This window comes from Ambystoma mexicanum, chromosome 13 (assembly GCF_040938575.1).
Source record: "Ambystoma mexicanum isolate Mex_15411 chromosome 13, UKY_AmexF1_1, whole genome shotgun sequence".
NCBI lineage: Eukaryota > Metazoa > Chordata > Amphibia > Caudata > Ambystomatidae > Ambystoma > Ambystoma mexicanum.
The window spans coordinates 575,446,822-575,470,622 of record NC_090938.1 but is presented as its reverse complement, the minus strand read 5'-3'; positions in this window follow the sequence as shown (position 1 = coordinate 575,470,622).

Genomic DNA, 23,801 nt, shown 5'->3' with positions numbered 1-23,801 from the left:
GAGGCTTCAGATGTCTGAAACAGCAAGCGAGCCCAGGCTTGAAGGGTCGTGCTGATTGGGACAATGGGAGAGTCAGGTATGTAGTGCCGATGTAATATGAGGGACATTAGGTTGACACTAGCAGCTGCCAGTCGTTCCAGTTTGATATGGGGACGCACCGGAGTGCCAGGGTACCAGTGAGTGGCATGTTGGGCCTGGGCCGCGGACCAATAAAGTGACAGGTCTGGAGCCGTGAGTCCCCCTTGTCTATATGGGAGTGCCATGTCCATCCATTTTTTGCGTACTGCGCCCGAGTGCCAGAGGAACTGTGCACATAGTGCGTGCAGTCTAGTAAAGTATTGCCTCCCGGGCCATACAGGGACGTTGCTAAACGTGTATAGAAGTTTGGGGAGTAGGATCATTTTAATGAGGGAGAGGCGTCCAGCAATGGATAGTGGGAGGGCACGCCACCGTAGGAGTTTAGTCTCAGCTATTTGTGATATCGCGGAATAGTTATCGGCGATGAGGGTGGATTTGTCTAGCGATATTTGCACACCCAGGTATCTAACACCATTTGGTGACCAGCGGAGGGGGTATTCAGTGGTGGGTTACTGGGTGGAAGTAGTGAGCGGGAAGATCTCTGATTTGGAATAGTTAATAGTGAAACCGGAGTGGGTGCCAATGCGGGTGATGTCCCTTAGTATGGGGTCAAGGTGTGTTGCAGGGTCTCTGATGTACAGCAAAACATCATCCGCATAGAGAGAAATAATTTCGGGACTGTCTTTCAGTCTTATTCCCTTGCGGGCGTGATGGGCACGGACATAGTCTGCCATCGGCTCTATTACTAGGGCAAATAGAATAGGGGAGAAGGGGCATCCCTGTCGGGTGCCCCTGAAGAGTGTGAAGAGGTCAGAAGTCAGTGTATTGGTTCTAACCCGCGCCACAGGAGAAGTGTACAACAATTTGATGAACCTAATCATGTTTGGGCCTATGCCCATGGTCTCCAGCACTAGCCATGTGTATTTCCAGGAGACCATATCGAAGGCCTTCTGGGCATCAAGCGTGACCGCCACAGCTTGTACATTTTGATCAATGCGGGACATCACGTTGAACAGTCTCCTGATATTGTGAGAGGTAGATCTTCCGGGTAGAAAGCCGGCCTGGTCTTCATGAACTAAATACGTCATAATGGGCAGGAATCGGTTAGCTATAATTTTTGCAAAAATCTTTGTGTCAAGATTCATAAGGGAGAGGGGTCTGTAGGAACCACATTCATTGTCAGGTTTGCCAGGCTTCAGCAGCACGGTAAAGGCTGCTTTGCGCATGGAGAGGGGGAGGATAGAGGCTCGGAGCGACTCGTCCCAGACCTCAAGCAGCCTAGGGGCGATTATGCCGACGTGCTCTTGGTAGAAATCGGCAGTTAGGCCGTCAGGTCCCGGGGCCTTGCCTTTGGGCAAGTCAGAGATGGCTGTTACAATTTCATCTAGTGTGATTGGGGAGTCCAGTTCGTCACGAGTAGCGGAGGAGATCTCTGTGGTGGGGATCTGGTCGAGGAGCTCACGCATATGTTGTTCTGTGTGTTCAGCGGGTTGAGAGTAGAGGGATCTGTAGAACTCAGCGAAAGTGTCTAGGATTTGTCGGTCAGCCCATTGTGTGTTGCCATGTTTATCTTTAATAGAGGTGATCTGCGTCCTGCCAGATTCCCATTTTAATAGCGTCGCTAATGTTTTCCCAGGCCTGTCTCCCTCTCCATACTTCCTGGCTGCCTGCGGGCGGGTAAAGTATTGTGTTTCACTGACGGCTAGCTTGTTGTATGCCTGGAGTTCATCGGAGACCTGAGCAAGTATGGCGGGGTCTGCCCCAGTGGCACATTGTAGTTCCAATTGCTTCAATTTAGTTTCAGATCGACCCAATGCGGCTCTGATTGATTTCAACACCCCAGCCTCCCGGGAGATAGACATACCCCTAATATACACTTTGAAGGCGTCCCACCTAACTGCAGCCGAGGTGTCCGAAAGAGTGTTGCGTTCAAAGAAAGACTGAATGTCCACAAGTATTTCAGCCCTAAATACAACATCCCTAAGGGCCTCGGATTTGAAACGCCAGGTGATGAACGTCGGGACAGGTATCCCCAGCCTTGCTGAGAGTGTAATCGGGGCATGATCAGACAGTGTGCGAGGTAAAATCTGGGCTTCCACCACCCCACCCATGACTCCTTTTGATACCAGAAATAGGTCTATCCTAGAGGAGCTATCGTGGACTGATGAGTAGTAGGTGTAGTCTCTCCGTTGGGGGTATAGCTTCCTCCAAGCGTTGCAGATGTCAAGTGTCATAATGTGGGCTTGCAGTCTGCGTGCAGCACCGGACAAGGAACGAGGAGCAGTTCCGGTTCTGTCCAGGACCGTGTCAAGGATAAGATTAAAATCCCCACTCCACAGGATAGGTACGCCCACATATCCCAGCAGTATGGTGGTGATATTGTCGAAAAATTTGGGGGAATCCACATTGGGGCAGTAGGTATTAACAAGTAGATATTCTTTGTTAGCCAGAGTGCAGTGCAGTATTACATACCGTCCCTCGGGGTCTTTGTAGCTTTTGTGCAGTGTAAACTTAATGGACTTGTGGATCATCGTTAGAACACCCCTGGATTGAGTGGAATAGGAGGTGAAGAATCTCGCCGGTCCCCATGGAGGGGCCATAGTTCTTGGTATGGGGCCATTGGAGTGCGTCTCCTGTAGGAGCAGTAACTTGCAGTTGTTTCTGTTAGCATAAGCTATGATTTTACGGGCCTTGGTGTGATTGCTTAGCCCACGGACATTCCAGGACATTATGACGGTAGACATTGCAGCAGTAGATATCCTATCACACTGCACACATTTTTAGTGGACATCCCAGACCCAACAGTGGTGTTTGCCCCAACATTTGAAGTCGAACAGACATTCATGGACCTTTAATGCTCGCACCATGCAACCTCGTGTGCCTTTTTTAGATAACCCCCCGTCCCCGCCCACCACCCTCACCACTAACCCAACTTTAGTAGTGTAGACGCCAACCCACCCTACCTGTGCACCGCCGGATCGACCCCAACCTGATCCAGCTAGTGCCGGAGCCCAACAGGGGCTAACCCATAACAAAAGTATAAAAAACAGTGCAATCACAATGGGGTGCACTATTGCCGTGCGCTAGCACGCTTAGAGCCCAAGGGATCCATGAGAAAACTAGCAGTGTTTGCGGTATAGAAGTGCATGTCGCTGCATCTATCAGTGGCCGTGCCGGGCCCGGGTGTGGATCAGAGGAACGTTACGCTCAACAACATTAGGAAGTCAACATGGTCAAGATGAGTAGTTCAACACTATGGTAATTTGACAGTGCATTTCTAAGAGATTAGGTGCTGTGAGCACAGCCAGGGCTACATAGGAAATGTGAATAGAACAACCATATTCTGGTGTAGCCATCTGGACGGCTGGCCATAGGACGATCAGAGGGAGCAAGCCTCGGATGGAGTTCAGTCATTCTGCATCATATCCTCAGCGGGTGGATGAGGGGGAATGTGTGCCTCTATGAATTTCACCGCCTCCGCAGGCACCGTGAAGAACTAAAGTTTGTTGTTAAATGTGAACTTTAGATGTGCAGGGAATAGGATGGCATAGGGAATGTTTCTCTCCCTGAGCAGTTTCTTGACTCCAAGGAATTGGCCACGTTCCTGCTGGACTCCAGTCGAGAAGTCAGGGAAAATTCGGATCACCTGTGAGTCCATTCTGAGCTCGCCCTTCTCACCTGCGAGACGGAGGATCTGGTCGCGATCTTTAAAGCTCAGGATTTTTGCAATAATGGGTCTTGGAAAGTCTCCAGGACTGGGACGCGGGGCCAGTGCCCTGTGAGCCCTCTCGATCGTGAAGAAGGGGGACATATCCGGGTTGCCCAATAGGTCCTTCAAGAGGTTCTCGACAGCCAGTTCGAGTCGGCCTTTCAGCGCGTTTTCCAGGACCCCAATAATACGTATGTTATTCCTCCTCGATCTGGATTCGAGGTCATCGCACTTAGCCTTCACTGATTTCATGTCCGTGACAAGGGTGGCCACTGTACTCTGCAGTGTGGCTATAGTGTCCTCGCTGGCACCAATTCTATTTTCAGCCTCAGTGATTCGAGTCCCCTGTTGATCCAACTTGGCTTTAAGAGATGCCACATTTGCATTGATGTCATCCAGCTTTTCATGAAATGCAGCGAAGTTTCTGGCCATAGTTTCCATCATGATCGTCAGGTCCGCCTGAGGCTCCTCCGCAGGGAACGGTGTGTCGGTCTGGTCACATGAAGAATGGGCCGATTCAGATCTCGGGGTGGCTTTTGCAAATTTATCCATGGCTCCAGTCTTGCTGGTATTCCTGGATCTGTTGGACATTATGTGGTATGAGGATTTAGGCACTATATATGACCTGGGGCTATGCAGAGTAAAAGTCAAATGGAGGAAACCGCTGAGGGCGTAGCAGTAACTCACAGGATCGTCCGGAGCGTATTATCAGGGCCGGCAGTGTCAGGGGAGATGCCCATGTAATGTGCCACAATAGGTAACAGGAGAACGGGCCGGTGTCGCTAGGCCCCAGGGGCGTGTAGCACAGGTGAGGGCGAGTGGGCCGCAAGTGGAGCAGAGATTACAGGGACGCCTGCCCGCACGCGGCAGCCACCCCGACTCCTCACCTCAAGCCTGTGATAAATCCAGATGGCACGGTCCCCAGCAATTCCACTCGTGTCACATGCGTCTGGCGGCACAGCAGTGCACCGCGACGTTTCCTCGTCTCAGGCCCCGCGGGTAGCCGTCTTCGGGGGCCCCGCAGAGACACAGGAAGGGAGCCAGGCACTGACGCCTCGAGAGCGCTGAGCGGCGGACGGCCACAGGAGATCTCAGGTGGCAAATTCTGATGCGGGATCCACCCACGCGTAGCAGGGCAGTGAAGGCGGCCCCAGTGCTCTAGAACAGCCCCAGCCCCCAGGCAACGGCAGGCCAGCGACCGAGCGAGGGAGGCGGCAGGAGGATCACGTGAGCCGCAGGGCCGCAGGCAGCGGCGGGCCCCGACCTCGTCTACCGCTCGGCAGCAGCACAGCGGCCTAGTCGGCCCAGTACGGGGTGCAGCGCTGTCAGTCAAACCCGGGCTCGGAGGGTCCGGATCGGGTCAGAATTTCACAGGCAGGTAGCTCCAGGTGTCTGGAAGGCAGGAGTCGGGTTTGAAGATGGGGCAAGATGTCAAACCGCAGATGGAAACAGATATAAAGCGGCAGCGCACGGAGCTAGAAAGCTAAGCAGCCATTTTGTCGGCTGCTCAACAGCGCCACCCAATTACCACCAATTGTTGACAACATTTACTTACACAGTACAGACCCATTGTGTTTGCAAATGTTAGTACTTCACAGAAATGCAGCAAACAATCCTGACAACACGTATAGTGTTTTTGGAATAAGACAACAATTGGACTACTGTGCTGGAATGGTGAAATTCAATATAAATTCACAGGAAGATCCACAAGAATTTCTAAAATACTTACTACAAGTACTGGAAAACAAAAACATACCTATAAATGAAATCTTTCAGATTTCATACATGTGGAAACATACATGCACTCTCTGTAACAATGTGACACAAGAAGAAATCCCCAATGAACGCTTCATATATATATCAATACCAAATTGTGAATCCATTCCATTTAAGCGACTTGTACAAAATGCAAACCATGGTAGATTATGCTCTACCTGCAATTCAGATAATCGCTCCACGTTAGTAATACAAACACATGGTAAATACATAATACTAATGCTTCTACGTTACAATGCAGATGGTACCAAAAACAACTGCAAGCTGACTGGATTCACACATGGTCAAATATCACTTGGTAAGAAAACCTTCACAACAATAGGTATAATCTACCACACAGGAGCCACAACCAATTCAGGGCACTACACTGCATATATAAAAAAAGAAATGTGGATGGTTTGAATGTAATGATAGTACCATTACTCTAAAGCAGAGATTACCAGGAAATCTTACAAACGCTTATTTGATGTTCTTAAAACCAGAATTTGATAACTAAACTGTATTTAAACCCTAAGTAAACTTGTGTTAAAAAAATATAAACTGTTAGAATACTCCAAAAGCTATCTAACTGCTCAAAGATTCTACAACTAATCAGATAAATGAATACCACTAAATTAGACCAAAAAATACACAGTTAGAATACGCGAATTGGTATCTAACTGTCCCAAAATTGAACAATATCCAAATAGATAAATCAATACCACTAAAATATATAAAAAAAATAGACAGTTAGAATACGCCAATTGGTATCTAACTGCTCCAAAATTTTATAATATCAAAACAAATAAATAATATGTTACTGCTCCAAAAAAATACAACAAGCCAAAGTATAAAGCATTAGCCAGAAACAACAAGTGAACACTGAAAACAAACAAACAAATAAACTGTAGCATAACAGAAAAAGGGTTTTTTTTTTAATCCAACATGGATTTTTTTTTCTCCCACAGACCCAATGATTTTAGCAACAAATACAGAAACTGAGCAAATTGCACAGTACTCTGATTTGTAATCTACTAAATATGAGGGTCCAAAAAAAAAAAGTATATTGATTATACAATGTAATGTCATTACAAAATACTAATACTAACATGCTATTTTCTTTTATCACAGAAATGAACAAGAAAAAGATGGACTCCCGTTACTAGACCAAACAGTAAGTATACAATAATAAGGAGAACCATAGCAGCATATCACATCCATAGTATCTAATACCTTTGTTCCTTATACATTTGTTTTTCACCCAAAGTTATAAGCAAATATGAATGTGATATGCTGCGGTGGTTGTTGCCAGGGCATACAGTCTTGGCTGCATGGCCAAATGGCCATGCACCCAAGACTCTATGCCTTGGCAACAACCACCACAGCATATCACATCCATAGAGTCAAACATTTCAACTATGGTCTATGGAAACTTTTAATGTCCGCGGACATTATGAGTGTTCTTAGAACACTCAACTTGCCAGCGAACAATACGGACAGCGTTTTCAGGACACACCATACGAACATTTCGGAACAACGCGATAGTTCTTAGAACACTTTCAACTTGACAACGAACAATACGGACAGTGTCCTCAGGACACCCCCATTTTGTTTATTTGCGAACATTTCAGGACACTGCGAGTGTTCTTAGAACACATTCAACTTGCCAGCGAACAATACGGACTACGCCTTAAGGACACCCCCTACGAACATTCCAGGACACCGCTAGTGTTCTTAGAAACGTCTTCAGAACACCCCCATTTTGTTTTTTTTTCTCCAACAGACCCAATGATTTTAGCAACAAATACAGAAACTGAGCAAATTGCACAGTACTCTGATTTGTAATCTACTAAATATGAGGGTCCAAAAAAAAAAAAGTATATTGATTATACAATGTAATAAGTCATTACAAAATACTAATACTAACATGCCATTTTCTTTTATCACAGGAATGAACAAGAAAAACATGGACTCCCGTTACTAGACCAAACAGTAAGTATACAATAATAAGGAGAACCATAGAAGCCTATCACATCCATAGTATCTAATACCTTTGTTCCTTATACATTTGTTTTTCACCCAAAGTTATAAGCAAATATGAATGTGATATGCTGCGGTGGTTGTTGCCAGGGCATACAGTCTTGGGTGCACGGCCAAATGGCCATGCACCCAAGACTCTATGCCCTGGCAACAACCACTGCAGCATATCACATCCATAGAGTCAAACATTTCAACTATGGTCTATGGAAACTTTTAATGTCGGCGGACATTATGAGTGTTCTTAGAACACTTTCAACTTGCCAGCGAACAATACGGACAGGGTTTTCAGGACACACCCTACGAACATTTCAGAACAACGCGATAGTTCTTAGAAAACTTTCAACTTGACAACGAACAATACGGACAGTGTCCTCTAGACACCCCCATTTTGTTTATTTGCGAACATTTCAGGACACTGCGAGTGTTCTTAGAACACATTCAACTTGCCAGCGAACAATACGGACTACGCCTTCAGGACACCCCCTACGAACATTCCAGGACACCGCAAGTGTTCTTAGAAACGTCTTCAGAACACCCCCATTTTGGTTTTTTTTCTCCCACAGACCCAATGATTTTAGCAACAAATACAGAAACTGAGCAAATTGCACAGTACTCTGATTTGTAATCTACTAAATATGAGGGTCCAAAAAAAAAAAAGTATATTGATTATACAATGTAATAAGTCATTACAAAATACTAATACTAACATGCCATTTTCTTTTATCACAGGAATGAACAAGAAAAACATGGACTCCCGTTACTAGACCAAACAGTAAGTATACAATAATAAGGAGAACCATAGCAGCCTATCACATCCATAGTATCTAATACCTTTGTTCCTTATACATTTGTTTTTCACCCAAAGTTATAAGCAAATATGAATGTGATATGCTGCGGTGGTTGTTGCCAGGGCATACAGTCTTGGGTGCACGGCCAAATGGCCATGCACCCAAGACTCTATGCCCTGGCAACAACCACTGCAGCATATCACATCCATAGAGTCAAACATTTCAACTATGGTCTATGGAAACTTTTAATGTCGGCGGACATTATGAGTGTTCTTAGAACACTTTCAACTTGCCAGCGAACAATACGGACAGGGTTTTCAGGACACACCCTACGAACATTTCAGAACAACGCGATAGTTCTTAGAAAACTTTCAACTTGACAACGAACAATACGGACAGTGTCCTCTAGACACCCCCATTTTGTTTATTTGCGAACATTTCAGGACACTGCGAGTGTTCTTAGAACACATTCAACTTGCCAGCGAACAATACGGACTACGCCTTCAGGACACCCCCTACGAACATTCCAGGACACCGCAAGTGTTCTTAGAAACGTCTTCAGAACACCCCCATTTTGGTTTTTTTTCTCCCACAGACCCAATGATTTTAGCAACAAATACAGAAACTGAGCAAATTGCACAGTACTCTGATTTGTAATCTACTAAATATGAGGGTCCAAAAAAAAAAAGTATATTGATTATACAATGTAATAAGTCATTACAAAATACTAATACTAACATGCTATTTTCTTTTATCACAGAAATGAACAAGAAAAACATGGACTCCCGTTACTAGACCAAACAGTAAGTATACAATAATAAGGAGAACCATAGCAGCCTATCACATCCATAGTATCTAATACCTTTGTTCCTTATACATTTGTTTTTCACCCAAAGTTATAAGCAAATATGAATGTGATATGCTGCGGTGGTTGTTGCCAGGGCATACAGTCTTGGGTGCACGGCGAAATGGCCATGCACCCAAGACTCTATGCCCTGGCAACAACCAGTGCAGCATATCACATCCATAGAGTCAATAACATTTCAACTATGGTCTATGGAAACTTTTAATGTCGGCGGACATTATGAGTGTTCTTAGAACACTTTCAACTTGCCAGCGAACAATACGGACAGCGTTTTCAGGACACACCCTACGAACATTTCAGAACAACGCGATAGTTCTTAGAACACTTTCAACTTGACAACGAACAATACGGACAGTGTCCTCTGGACACCCCCATTTTGTTTATTTGCGAACATTTCAGGACACTGCGAGTGTTCTTAGAACACATTCAACTTGCCAGCGAACAATACGGACCACGCCTTCAGGACACCCCCTACGAACATTCCAGGACACCGCGAGTGTTCTTAGAAACGTCTTCAGAACACCCCCATTTTGTTTATTTGCGAACTTTTCAGGACACTGCGAGTGTTCTTAGAACACATTCAACTTGACAACAAACAATACAGACAGTGTCCTCAGAATACCCCCATTTCGTTTATTTGCGAACATTTCAGGACACCATGAGTGTTCTAAGAACACATTCAACTTGACAGAGAACAATACGGACAGCGTCCTCAGGACACCCCCATTTTGTTTATTTGCGAACATTTCAGGACACTGCGAGTGTTCTTAGAACACATTCAACTTGCCAGAGAAAAATACGGACTACGCCTTCAGGACACCCCCTATGAACATTCCAGGACACCGGGAGTGTTCTTAGAAACGTCTTCAGAACACCCCCATTTTGTTTATTTGCGAATATTTCAGGACATAAATAATATGGTTAATATATATATATTACATGGCCACAGTAGTGGCCATGTAGTTATGGTTAAGTTGCTGTTTCCATAGGAAGAGCACTTTTTGGGCGGCTTATAACTTCGCTCTCCCTGGACGGATCCTCACCAAACTTTGCAGTATTTGGGTCACTCTGAATTCGTTTGCAAAGTTTGGTGAGGATTCGTCCAGGGGGGGCAAAGTTATAGGGGGGTCCTAAAACTTTTTTTTCCCCATGGACTGAATGGGAACATTTATTTGCTCGTGTCTACAGCCCAAACCGCTGGACGGATTTTCACCAAATTTGGATCAGGAGGAGCGGCTTGGTCCCGAAAGCGTGCTTTTGCAAATTTGTTGAAAATCCGTCCAGTAGTTTTTTTTAAAATGACCAAAAAGTAGGTAAAAAAAAATTAGTGATATCTGTGTTCGGTCCGCGGACACACTTCCCTGTTCGCTCCACGGACGTTGTCCTGATTGGCCAATCGGCTTGCGTGATGTTCGCGGACATGCAACGTGTTCGCTGATTGGACGGCGTGGAGCGTGAAGCGCGTCAGATTTTCGTTAGCGCCCGCCATCCTGGATTCACAGTCGTCCGCGGACAGCACAGTGAAACTTTGTTCAAAATTTGTATTTAGTAGAGTGTGTTGGTGTGTAGGAGTGTTTGGGGAGGGTGGGAGTGTATGAGATAGGATGAAAGTTGTGTTTTTTTATGTGTTAGACGTTCTTTTTGTGTTCGATTTGTCTGCGGACATCACTGGTGTTCTGAAATGTTCTAAATAAACTGAATGGGGGTGTTCTGAGGACTCAATATGTGTCCGTTTTGTTCGCAAGCAAACTGAAACTGTTCTAAGAACACTCGCAGTGTCCTGAAATGTTCGCAAATAAACAAAATGGGGGTGTCCTGAGGACGCTGTCCGTATTGTTTGTTGTCAAGTTGAATATGTTCTAAGAACACTCGCGGTGTCCTGAAATGTTCGCAAATACACGAAATGGGGGTGTTCTGAAGACGTTGTCGAACACTCGCTGTATCCTGAAATATTCGCAAATATGAATGGGGGTTGTGGCTGACAAGTTGAATGTGTTCTAAGAACACTTGCGGTGTCCTGGAATGTTCGCAAATAAACAAAATGGGGGTGTCCTGAGGACACTGTCCGTATTGTTCTCTGTCAAGTTGAATGTGTTCTAAGAACACTCACGGTGTCCTGAAATGTTCGCAAATAAACAAGATGGTGGTGTTCTGAAGACGCTTCTAAGAACACTCGCGGTGTCCGGGGAATGTTCGTAGAGGGTGTCCTGAGGACGCTGTCCGTATTGTTCTATGTCAAGTTGAATGTGTTCTAAGAACACTCGCGGTGTCCTGAAATGTTCGCAAATAAACAAAATGAGGGTGTTCTGAAGACGTTTCTAAGAACACTGGCGGAGTCCTGGAATGTTCGTAGGGGGTGTCCTGAAGGCGTAGTCCGTATTGTTCTCTGTAAAGTTGAATGTGTTCTAAGAACTCTCGCGTTGTTTTGAAATGTTCGTAGGGGGTGTCCTGAGGACGCTGTCCGTATTGTTCTCTGTCAAGTTGAATGTATTCTAAGAACACTCGCGGTGTCCTGAAATGTTCGCAAATAAACAAAATGGGGGTGTTTTGAAGACGTTTCTAAGAACACTCGCGGTGTCCTGGAATGTTCGTAGGGGGTGTCCTGAAGGCGTAGTCCGTATTGTTCGCTGGCAAGTTGAATGTGTTCTAAGAACACTCGCAGTGTCCTGAAATGTTAGCAAATAAACAAAATGGGGGTGTCCTGAGGACGCTGTCCGTATTGTTCTCTGTCAAGTTGAATGTGTTCTTAGAACACTCATGGTGTCCTGAAATGTTCGCAAATAAACAAAATGGGGGTGTTCTGAAGACATTTCTAAGAACACTCGCGGTGTCCTGGAATGTTCATAGGGGGTGTCCTGAAGGCGTAGTCCGTATTGTTCGCTGGCAAGTTGAATGTGTTGTGCAGTGTCCTGAAATGTTCGCAAATAAACAAAATGGGGGTGTCCTGAGGACACTGTCCATATTGTTCGTTGTCGAGTTGAATGTGTTCTTAGAACACTCGTGGTGTCCTGAAATGTTCGCAAATAAACAAGATGGTGGTGTTCTGAAGACGCTTCTAAGAACACTCGCGGTGTCCAAGGAATGTTCGTAGGGGGTGTCCTGAGGACGCTGTCCGTATTGTTCTCTGTCAAGTTGAATGTGTTCTAAGAACTCTCGGGTTGTTCTGAAATGTTCGTAGGGGGTGTCCTGAAGATGCTGATCGTATTGTTCTCTGTCAAGTTGAATGTGTTCTTAGAACACTCATGGTGTCCTGAAATGTTCGCAAATAAACGAAATGGGGTTGTTCTGAGGACACTGTCCGTATTGTTTGTTGTCGAGTTGAATGTGTTCTTAGAACACTCGTGGTGTCCTGAAATGTTCGCAAATAAACAAGATGGTGGTGTTCTGAAGACGCTTCTAAGAACACTCGCGGTGTCCAAGGAATGTTCGTAGGGGGTGTCCTGAGGACGCTGTCCGTATTGTTCTCTGTCAAGTTGAATGTGTTCTAAGAACACTCGGGTTGTTCTGAAATGTTCGTAGGGGGTGTCCTGAAGATGCTGTTCGTATTGTTCTCTGTCAAGTTGAATGTGTTCTTAGAACACTCATGGTGTCCTGAAATGTTCGCAAATAAACGAAATGGGGGTGTCCTGAGGACGCTGTCCGTATTGTTCTCTGTTAAGTTGAATGTGTTCTAAGAACACTCACGGTGTCCTGAAATGTTCGCAAATAAACAAAATGGGGGTGTTCTGAAGACATTTCTAAGAACACTCGCGGTGTCCTGGAATGTTCATAGGGGGTGTCCTGAAGGCGTAGTCCGTATTGTTCGCTGGCAAGTTGAATGTGTTGTGCAGTGTCCTGAAATGTTCGCAAATAAACAAAATGGGGGTGTCCTGAGGACACTGTCCATATTGTTCGTTGTCAAGTTGAAAGTGTTCTAAGAACTATCGCGTTGTTCTGAAATGTTCGTAGGGGGTGTCCTGAAAACGCTGTCCGTATTGTTCGCTGGCAAGTTGAAAGTGTTCTAAGAACACTCATAATGTCCGCGGACATTAAAAGTTTCCATAGACCATAGTTGAAATGTTTGACTCTATGGATGTGATATGCTGCGGTCATTGTTGCCAGGGCATAGAGTCTTGGGTGCATGGCCGTTTGGCCATGCACCCAAGACTCTATGCCCTGGCAACAACGACCGCAGCATATCACATTCATATTTGCTTATAACTTTGGGTGAAAAACAAATGTATAAGGAACAAAGGTATTAGATACTATGGATGTGATATGCTGCTATGGTTCTCCTTATTATTGTATACTTACTGTTTGGTCTAGTAGTCGGAGTACATGTATTTCTTGTTCATTTCTGTGATAAAAGAAAATAGCATGTTAGTATTAGTATTTGTAATGACTTATTACATTGTATAATCAATGGCTATGTCTGTGTATTTTAGGAAAAAGATTGTATGGATTTTGGGAGATTCATGGATATATTGGTTGAAGGTGCATGCAGAAAGCTGTGGATTAGCTGTAGATCTTGGATTCCCACATGTGGAAGTACACTGGCATAGAGTACGTGGAATTAAGTGGTTGGACTTGCTACCTCTCTGTGCTACTTTGGAGACAGAGTAACATCCAGACATAATTGTAATTCATTGTGGAGGGAACAGTTTAGGACATGTGACTGGAATTGTTTTGCAATTTGCTATGAAAGAAGGACTTGGGAAGGTTATGGACATGTTTCCTAATTCTCAAGTGATATTTTCACAGATTGCGCAGAGACAAATGTGGCTTTGTTCTTCTTCATTTGGTCCACAAATGGAAAAAGCAAGGCGCAATGTTAATAAAGCTGTTTGTGCCTTTCTAAAAGATTTTGGCATGTCTTCTTTTCACAATGAAAATATTCTGTTTTGTAGTACAAACATTTTTCGCAAAGATGGAGTCCATCTTACTTATGGTGGCAATCAGATTTTTCTGAGAAATGTACAAAATGCATTGCAACCTTTTTTGGAATTACAACATCCATTTTGAAGTAGGTGTTAAGCATTTATAATTTTTGACTTACAAACACCTCCCAAAGGCTCTTTTCAGAGCCACCACTTCCTCCCAGAGAAAATTGCAATGTTTGTGATGGGGTAGCAACCCAATTTTTTAAATGTTCGCGAACTGTCTGCGGACTTCTAAAAAATACAAAGGGCCCTTCTTCATTTATTTTCACTTCTATTTTTTAACTGTGAAAGGCGGCTCTGAAAAGAGCCTTATTTTTTTGGGGATTTTTGATATTTTGTATTTGTTTTGGTTTTTTATACACGACACACTAGGAGAGGAGGGGAAAGGAAGGTAAAGGGGGACACACCAACCACAGGGATAAGAAAGGGCGAGCTGAGAGAGGAAGATGTAGAGTGGGTTTTTTTTGGGTAGTGAGCAGACCTTCTCATGCTCTGAGACGATAGTCTCAAAAGCACTACGAAGTCGCTCCCCCCTGCAGAGTACTGTCTCACAGTACATACATACAACTGTGACTCTCGAAAGGTAAGGGTCATCAGCATTCTGTATGGCCTGTTAGGTAGCTTGAGGAAGACGCTGTCCCACATAGGTGGTCCTTGTGGTGACAGGATCAGAAACAGAGGATGAAGTAGAGGAAATTAACCTGCTACGTTCTTCGCAAGGTACAACCCTGCGAATAGCCCCAGAGTGAAATGACCTCAGGTGTCGCTTCATAGTAGTGGTCCCAAAGCTGTATTTACCGTGCTTCCCGCGACTGAGTATCATGTTGCACTCATTGCAGGTAACTCGGTTCGCACGAGCCTTAGGAACATTCCCATGAATGGTAAATAACCGCCACACCCAAGACTCACGCCTAGTGCGGGTAGTAGGGTTTTCCTCTACCTCATTCTCATCATCCTCTTCTTCCTCCTCCGCATCCTCACTCCTGTTCCCCTCTTCAGGCCCTTGGGGAGGTGGTTTGGTGGAGGGGTTGGGGGTGGTGCTGAAGCAGGTGCAGCACCAGGTGGCAGTTCAGCAGCCAGGGATGCCATCAAAGATGCGATGGAAATCTGCAGTTAGCAGCAAAAATCGCTGTGTTTCGAAGAATAGCCAGAAACACAATGAGAATAAGCTCTATGGCGTGGTCTTTTATAGGGGTGCTTGTGCGCGGTCCGCGGACATGCGCGCTGTCCGCGGACAGATCAAACACAAAAAAAAGTTTGAAAAGTTTCAAAAGGTATGTAGAAACTCAGGATTACTATGTGGGACTTGTGCCATGGTGAGATTTTATTGAAAAATATTATGGATTAATTGAAAATGTACTTTTAATTTGTTCGGGGACCCGAACAGTGTCCGCATTCAGAACACGCGATCAGCGTGGGCGCGGTCATATGATCCATTCGCGAACAAGTCCGCGAAGGAAGCGCATGTCCGCTGGACACCAAATGCACGCAGATTGCCTAGCGCATGCGCGTTGATTTTCTACGGACACTGTTCGGGTCCTGAACTAATTAAAATTGCGTTGCACGTGAAACGAACATTTCAGGACACTGCGTGTGTTCTTAGAACAGTTTAAACTTGCTAGCGAACAGTAAGGACAGATATAGTGTTCTTCAGGACACGTTCAATTTCGTTTATGTACGAACATTTCAGGACACCAATTGGGTTCTTAGAACATTTTCAACTTGCTAGCGAACAGTACGGACAGGTATAGTGTTCTTTAAGACACCTGCATTTTCGTTTAATTACGAACAATTCAGGACACCGCATGTGTTCTTAGAACAGTTTGAACTTGCTAGCGAACACTACAAACAGGTATAGTGTTCTTCAGGACACCTCCATTTTCGTTTACGTACGACCATTTCAGGACACCAATTGTGTTCTTAGAAGAGTTTAAACTTGATAGCAAACACTACGGACAGATATAGTGTTCTTTAGGACACTTTAATTTTTTTTTACGAACATTTCAGGACACCGCGTGTGTTCTTAGAATAGTTTCATCTTGCAAGCGAACAGTACGAACAGGTAGAGTGTTCTTCAGGACACCTCCATTTTTGTTTATTTACGAACATTTCAGAACACCTGCACTGTCCGCGGACACCTACACTGTTTTTAAAAAAAAAACGAAACTATTTACAACACAATATAAAAATTAAACTTTATTTAACATATATTAATAATTTATGACAGAGAAGGTGAGGCAGAAACAGAAACAAAAACAGTAGAATTAGGGGTTTCAACATGATTGTTATTAGGTGAAGAAGGGATGGAAGTCTCATCAAAACGTTTTGGGTTATGGAGAGGGTTTGGGATAAATGACTGGGATATGGTGAGGAGGGACAAGTACATGTGGGGCAATGGTACGAGGTTTTTGGTTTAAAATGATCTTCCACAAAAGTTTTCAAATTATTAAAATTAGTCAACAATAAATCCATTTCTTCTTCTATACTGTGAAAAGTGTTATCCATAACAGGTTTTTCTGAAGTATTTTCTATTTTGGTATGCTCTGTACAAAAAATATATATATATATGTTAAATGTATACAAAATAATAATAATTAAATGGTTTATATTATAAAGTGTTTACCATTAGTTTCACTATCTTGTGACATTTCTTCATGTGGGAAATGTTCCTCTATCCATTCCAGAGTACTAGACATTTCTGTGAGAGAAAAAAAAAGATAATATATATTTTTATCTAATACAGAAAGTTTATAAATATATGAATTAAATTAAGTACACTTACTATTTCAGGTAAGATATGTCCTTTGTACTCAGTGGGTCTGCTCTTGTTCTCAGTTCTATTGTGTTTGGGAGGTAGTTATGTTGGAAGCCAATTTATTTTCTTGTGGTATATTCCATTTTAGAACATAGTGCATTTAAATGAATGGTTAGTGGTTGTATATATGGGTTACATTTCTTATGTATTAGTACATATAATGTGTTTGTGTGCTTCTTTTTGAATTTGTTAAATGTTCCTATGTTATGATATAACAATCAAACATACCCCCCCAGAGTTTTTAGGTAGTGGTACTGTTATTCGAACATTTCCGTGAACATTAAATGAGTTCGCGGACATCAAGTACAGTAGAAGAGATTCAGTCAGTTCCATATGATATGTATATAAAGTCAAAGTCCTTATTGTTAAGTTGCACTACTAAAAACCTATGAAATTCAGTGAAAAAACTTTGTTAAAGGGACGTTATGGTTAAGTTGCGCTACTAAAGACCTATGAAATTCAGTGAAAAAACGTTGTTAAAGGGACGTTATGGTTCCAAGTAAAACCGAAAAACCCTTGAAATTTGCCAGTTATGGTAAGCTAAGCAACCATAACTCGAGCCACCACTGTGCACTGCTAAGACTAACACCCACGACATCAAAGATGACATCACAAATGTCATTGATGACATCACTGATGACATCACATATCTGGCTCACTCTTTTTTCTTTTGCTGACATATCTAGGCCACATAGTTTTCTTCAGTAACAGTCAGAAACTAAAAAATGTATTTTATTTGTAGACGTATCCTTGAAGTAGGTTCTTACAGTAATTCCCTTAGAGTCCAGTCACATCATATGAAACATATACATAGGGGAAGACACAAGCTTGAAAGACAGCAATCCTTTTTGTGCATAAAGATAATCAATAGACTTATCAGCACTTTCTGATAGTTCTGTTGTTTTTTTATGGCTGTACTTTCCCTGTATATGGTCATATTTGTATACATTGTACTCACACTACTTTCCTTAGGGTCCTATCACATCAAGTGGTACATATACATAGGGTAAATAGCAGCTTTGAAACAGCAATCATTTATTTGCATGAAAATAATCAGTTAGGTTATGAATTGTTTCTGCTACTACTTGTGCTTTTTTTGCTAACTTCACTTTCCCTGTATATACCCATATTGGTATGTGTTCTTATCTCTTTGTGTTTTGTCTATAGTAATGCAATTATGTAATACATGGGTTTTATTAACTACTTATTACATATTTCACAGTACACAAAAATCTATTAAGAAAACAATTATCATTTCATTATTCAACATATTAACATTACGAATATTATACCTTCATCTTGTACGCTGCACACAATGCTATGTTTCTGCAGGAGTAGCTTAGTATACTAGATAGAACCCCATAATAGAATGCTATTTATATCAATGCATCGTTCAATGCACTAATTAGGGTATGATATTTATTGCAATGATCCTTGACACTTTTTTTCACAACATTATAATAAGAATCCCTTGTACACATATTTCATGAAAAGTACATAGGGTTTTTCGGTTTTACTTGGAACCATAACGTCTCTTTAACAAAGTGTTTTCACTGAATTTCATAGGTTTTTAGTAGCGCAACTTAACCATAACATATATATATATATATATATATATATATATATATATATATATATATATATTTGTATATTGATGGAACTAGTACTAGAGAACCGTTCGCGTGCACATTGGCTAGATGAGTTTGTTAGTTCCAGAACCTAGATGCCCTTAAAACGCCAAGCATGTCATTTAACGCAGGAGCAGCCACTGGCAGTCTTCTGCTCCCTCCAGGTGCTGTTTCTCAGGCTGGCTTCTGTACTAACAGGAGCTTCTTACAGAAGCAAGCACAGGTCATGGTCACCTGGGGTTGGGCTTGAAAGCTGTGGCAGGCTGACAGCACCCCTGTTAGACACCCAGTTTATTACCAACGCTTTAAAAATGTGCTGTTAAGCAAACTCTGAACAGGTTTTATTCACGACTGGGACCTTGCTTCTGCAAACACCTGGATTGTTGAGAGCTGCCGTTTAAGATGTACAGTTAGATACTCCCCAAAATCAGAGAATATATGTCCCAAACTTCAAGGTACGGTGGCTAAACTGTCAGGACCAAGTTGGGCCAGAGGGAGGAGGCAGGTGCCCAGAGCAAATAAATCCCACCATTAATGACTCTTAGGGCTGAGAGAGGACTGCCCTCAATCACACTCAGATGCAGCCTTAAGCAAATAAACACTCAGCCTGGCCCAGATGGCGGACCTTACACATTAGAGCTTGTCCCTGTCAGAAGAGCGAGGACTGGAGCGTTCCCAACGAGCATGTGCCCGCCTCTGGAAGGATGGGATGGGAGGGGTCAGTCATACCCTCCATGGGCAGCGGGGCAGAGTCAGCTCTAAAGTCGGGCTCTAAAGGTGGGTAGGTTTTACCTGAACCCTACTGCAACAGCCCTCCGGACACTGTGCATGCAACAAAGCATCAAAGAACATCTGCCGCGTTTGCAGAAAACAACAGAAAGCCTGCCGCCATAGCCCCGTATTCACAAGAAAGAATGAGCCACAGACCAGATAGCCTCCCCTGCTGCATTTATCGTAAACTCGTAAACGGTTTACGAGTTATCTGATTACAGAAACCAGAGTTACACTTCACTTTAAGTAAATCACTTACCTTAGGTACGTAGATAGACGTAGTAGCTGAGGAGGTCGACTCGAGTCACCGTCAGAGACGCACTCTGTCTCGCTCCCTCGATCAGCACGAGCATGCGTTGCTGCCTGGCTTCTCCTTCGTTCTGTAAAAACGAAGGCTGAGGCTCAGGCTGCGCAGCAGTGCACTGCGCAGGGGCACGTGCAGTTTGTTCCCGGCATGGGCACATTCCAAATGCGCAGGCGAGGGGCACGCATGAGTGAGCAGCAGAAGTACTTAGTTATAACTTGTACTTTTCATTCGTACACTCTGTGCCTGAAGATCGTCTATCTGTTCTCCCTTGTCCCCACCCCTTACACTCGTATAATCTGCAGAATCGCAGTCAGACCTATTTGCAGTATCTCAAACTGTTAAATGTATTTTACGCACTTACTCTGCCTGTGCCGACTATCATCATCTCAGAATTTCAAAGGCTCTGAGCGACTGTTGTTTTTTCCCCATGTTCCCACCCTCCTTGATCGCTTTGAAACACTTGCCTGTGTATAGGAGCTTTATAAATAAACAATACCATACCGTACCAAGTAAAACTGGGATTTGCGTGCCATTCTGCCCGCAAATCCCCATTCGTCAAACAGTGATTTGTGGGCAGAATGGCACACATAGCCACATTTTACATGCAAATAATTCCATGAATCAGGGAGTCCATTGTGTTAACTAGCACACAAACAGAGATTTTAATTACAATCTGCTTGTGCAATGTTTAAAACTGGTGTAATTTGTTGGTGTGATAGGATTGTTGACTGCCATTCTTCGACCACTGACCCTTTGCCCCATTTTTGCCAGTGTAGCAGTGGCACACTGAAGTGCATATATGTAACTAATCAAAGGAGCATCCAGCGTTTCCTTCCGGTGGAACATACTCTGAGAGGCACATGCATGGCTTTCTCCAACACGTGAACTTCATTTATATTAAAGTTATTCACCATTACATTTAATTCAACCAGAGGGGCAGAAAGTGCTGTAAAAAAGAGAGTTATAACATCATTCCACATTCATATGCAGTTAAGTTAACCTGGTCCTAAAATATATTTGAACAAAAATATATAAAAAATAGCAAAATAACGAAATATCACTACACCCGGGAAGAACAAAACACACCATGTCTAAAAAGAAAATACAATTCTCCAAAATAACATTTAAACCCCTGATGAAAGGACATCAGGTTGTCTGATAAACCGAATTCCAAATGCGCAGGCGAGGGGCACGCATGAGTGAGCAGCAGAATTACTTAGTTATAACTTGTACTTTTGCTGTTTTGCACACACGTTGACAGCTGCAGCTTGCAGTCGGTGCAGGCTGCCTGCAGATGTATTTTTACACACTGCAGGCCTGCAGCAGAGACACAATTGTTGGGGGGGATAAATGGCATTATATCCCCCCCACTTAAAATTGTGGGGGGGATTTGTCCCCCCTGTACCCCTCATGTCCTACACCCATTATTATGAGGAATAAAATATCCCCTATCGTACGTAAAAAGGATATTGAAAGTCAATGACGAGTTCTGTGACCTTATAAAGGAACCCGGGCAATAATGCACGGCAGGGGGTATTTTATACCATACATCCCAAACTACATGAAGTTCTTAGGGCCTCATTGCAAGTTTGGCGGAATGGGATAAATTCAGAGTAATTTATTTAATTGTTTTTTTTATAAGGCACCTAATACTGTACCTGAGTTTGGTTTCTAAGCACAGATCCGAGATTCGAACCTCCGTTGCTTGTGTGGTCTTGCTTACAAGACCAGCGCGTTGCCCCTGTGCTATCCTCCGTTCAATGAAATTACTGCCATTTTACCACCGATTTCCTGAGGTTGAAGGTGAAGTGGAGGATCAGAGCTGGAGATAAATCCTCCCCTTTAACTCCAATAATTGACGGATTCATTGTACCAGATTTACCGCTTATGATAAACCCACAACAATCCCCATGGAGCTTTATGGGATTCGAAAATGGGGATTAAAACGCCTTGCGACCACTCGTAATCTGGTGGTAAATATCCCAGACCAACGGTGGTAACAGTAAACGAGTTTGGTGGTAATTATCTGAAGATATTTTGGAATTACCAGCAAACTTGTGATGGGCACTTAGTAATGTTCCCAAAATCTCACTAGTTTCTCACAGGTTCTTATAAAATAGTCATAGGACTCTTATAAGGTGTTATTTTAGATGCTCCTGTTATGATGAATGTTCTATGGAGAGTGCTTGCTACTGGCAGGAGCTACTTCTGTGTTCTTTCAAATGTTTAAAATGGCTGGGGTAGATGAAAGGCTCCTTTGGCCCATAGGGGTTTCAAACTGGGCCTGTGCAAATAATACACAGATGCGGAACCCACTGAGCAATCTCACAGTCTAATGACATATGTCTAATCCCTGCCTAACCCAGCGTCGATGCCGGCAGCTAAACCTGGTCCTTATTCTTCATTTCCCCTCCAGACACGCACAGCCATAAAACTAATGCCCCCGGGGGAACTCTCCCTTTCAAACTCCACGGTCTGTGTAATTGCTTCAATGCGCTGCAAAGGAATGCAGCGCTCCTGTAGGCGTCTTTTACCAAGACTGGAGCATTTCCGTCTGACAATTTCACCTGTAACAGTTTATAAATTGTACTTTGAATTCTTTGCAGCCACCAGTTAGGGGAGTAGCCTTTCCCCTGCCCAGGAGGTCGATGGGATGGGAGCAGAGGGGGTAAGGATATTGCTTTTTCCGCCAATAACTCTTATGCTGCCACTGTTCGATATAAATCCTTCTTCGCGTGGAATGATATGCATTCAGGTCTATGCCTTCAGGTCTCGACTGGACAGAATCTCGACTTGTCACTCTCATCCAGGTGAATGGCTACATTTTCTTGTGCGACTTGACTGACAGCAAGCTCTGAGATCACGGCCACCTTTTCTTTAGTTAACTATTGATAGTGTGTCCAAACTAGGAATAGGAATAGGAAAATGCAAAATACAGAACACTGCAGCTATGTAATAGCTACCAAGGACTAATAATGCAGAACACATTAAAACAGTTAAGAACATGCAACCAGAATGCGCCACTACAGGTGCACCAATCCCAAACAGCGAAACGCTCACACCTGTGAAGAACAGAACCTTCAAAGACGTAGGCAACACCTTTGCCAGCTATTGGCAACATTAGAAAGAATTGTAAGGGTGAAAATAAACCTAAAGAGAATATAATTTACTAAATGAGTCATACAAGGGTAACCAAACAAATAAACTGGGTTTGTGAGAGTCCTGGGGAACTGCAATTTCAAAGCACACGAAATATAGCCAGTAGACGGTAGATAAGATACGAGAATGCACAAGAAAACATATACAGGCCGATTCATGGAATAAATGTGCGCCGAAAATACCAGCGCAAGCGTGCAAAAGTGTGCGAATCGCAGCGCAAGTGCGAAAATCGCAGAGCAAGCGTGCGAAATCCGCGCACATCGATTCATGGAAGTCCGTGCGCGTGTAAATTCTGGGATGTGCGCTAAAATTCGGCGTGGCACACGCGGGTGCACACGTCATCAAACGGCGTGCGCTACGCGCACAGCAAAAGCGCACATAGCGCGACACACAGAACAAAAGTAGGCGTAACACAGGGCGCAACACGCGGAATGGGGAACAACGCGTGAAAATTTGGGCATACGGGGGAAGTACAGGAGGCAAATGCGCGGAACGCCCACATGCGCGCCTACAACACGTATTCATGGAATCGAACAGGGCAAACGCGTGCGCCAAAAAAGACACGCTAATCCGGAAACACGTACGCCAGCAGGAAGCAGGCGTACGCGGACCCGCGCAGCATAGAAGTGCGCGCAAACAACAAACAAGCTCAGACGCTACGATGAATATACCGTTCCTCGCAGCAGTGGTCGTGGGACACCGCAGGAGGAGGAGGATAGTCAGGGCCAGAATTTTTACACCCAGGGCCAGCCGTTTTGGGATGCCTGATGACCAGGTGTATGGGAGGTACAGGTTTCCACCTCACATAATACTCGACCTGGTGAGTGAGTGGGAGGATGACCTCACATCACCGACCCTGTGCTCCCAAGCACTGAGCCCCTTGGAAAAGGTGCTCAATGTACTGCACTTCTTGGCCACTGGTTCATTTCAGCGGACAAGTGCCATAGTGGGGGGGGGGGGTGTGACA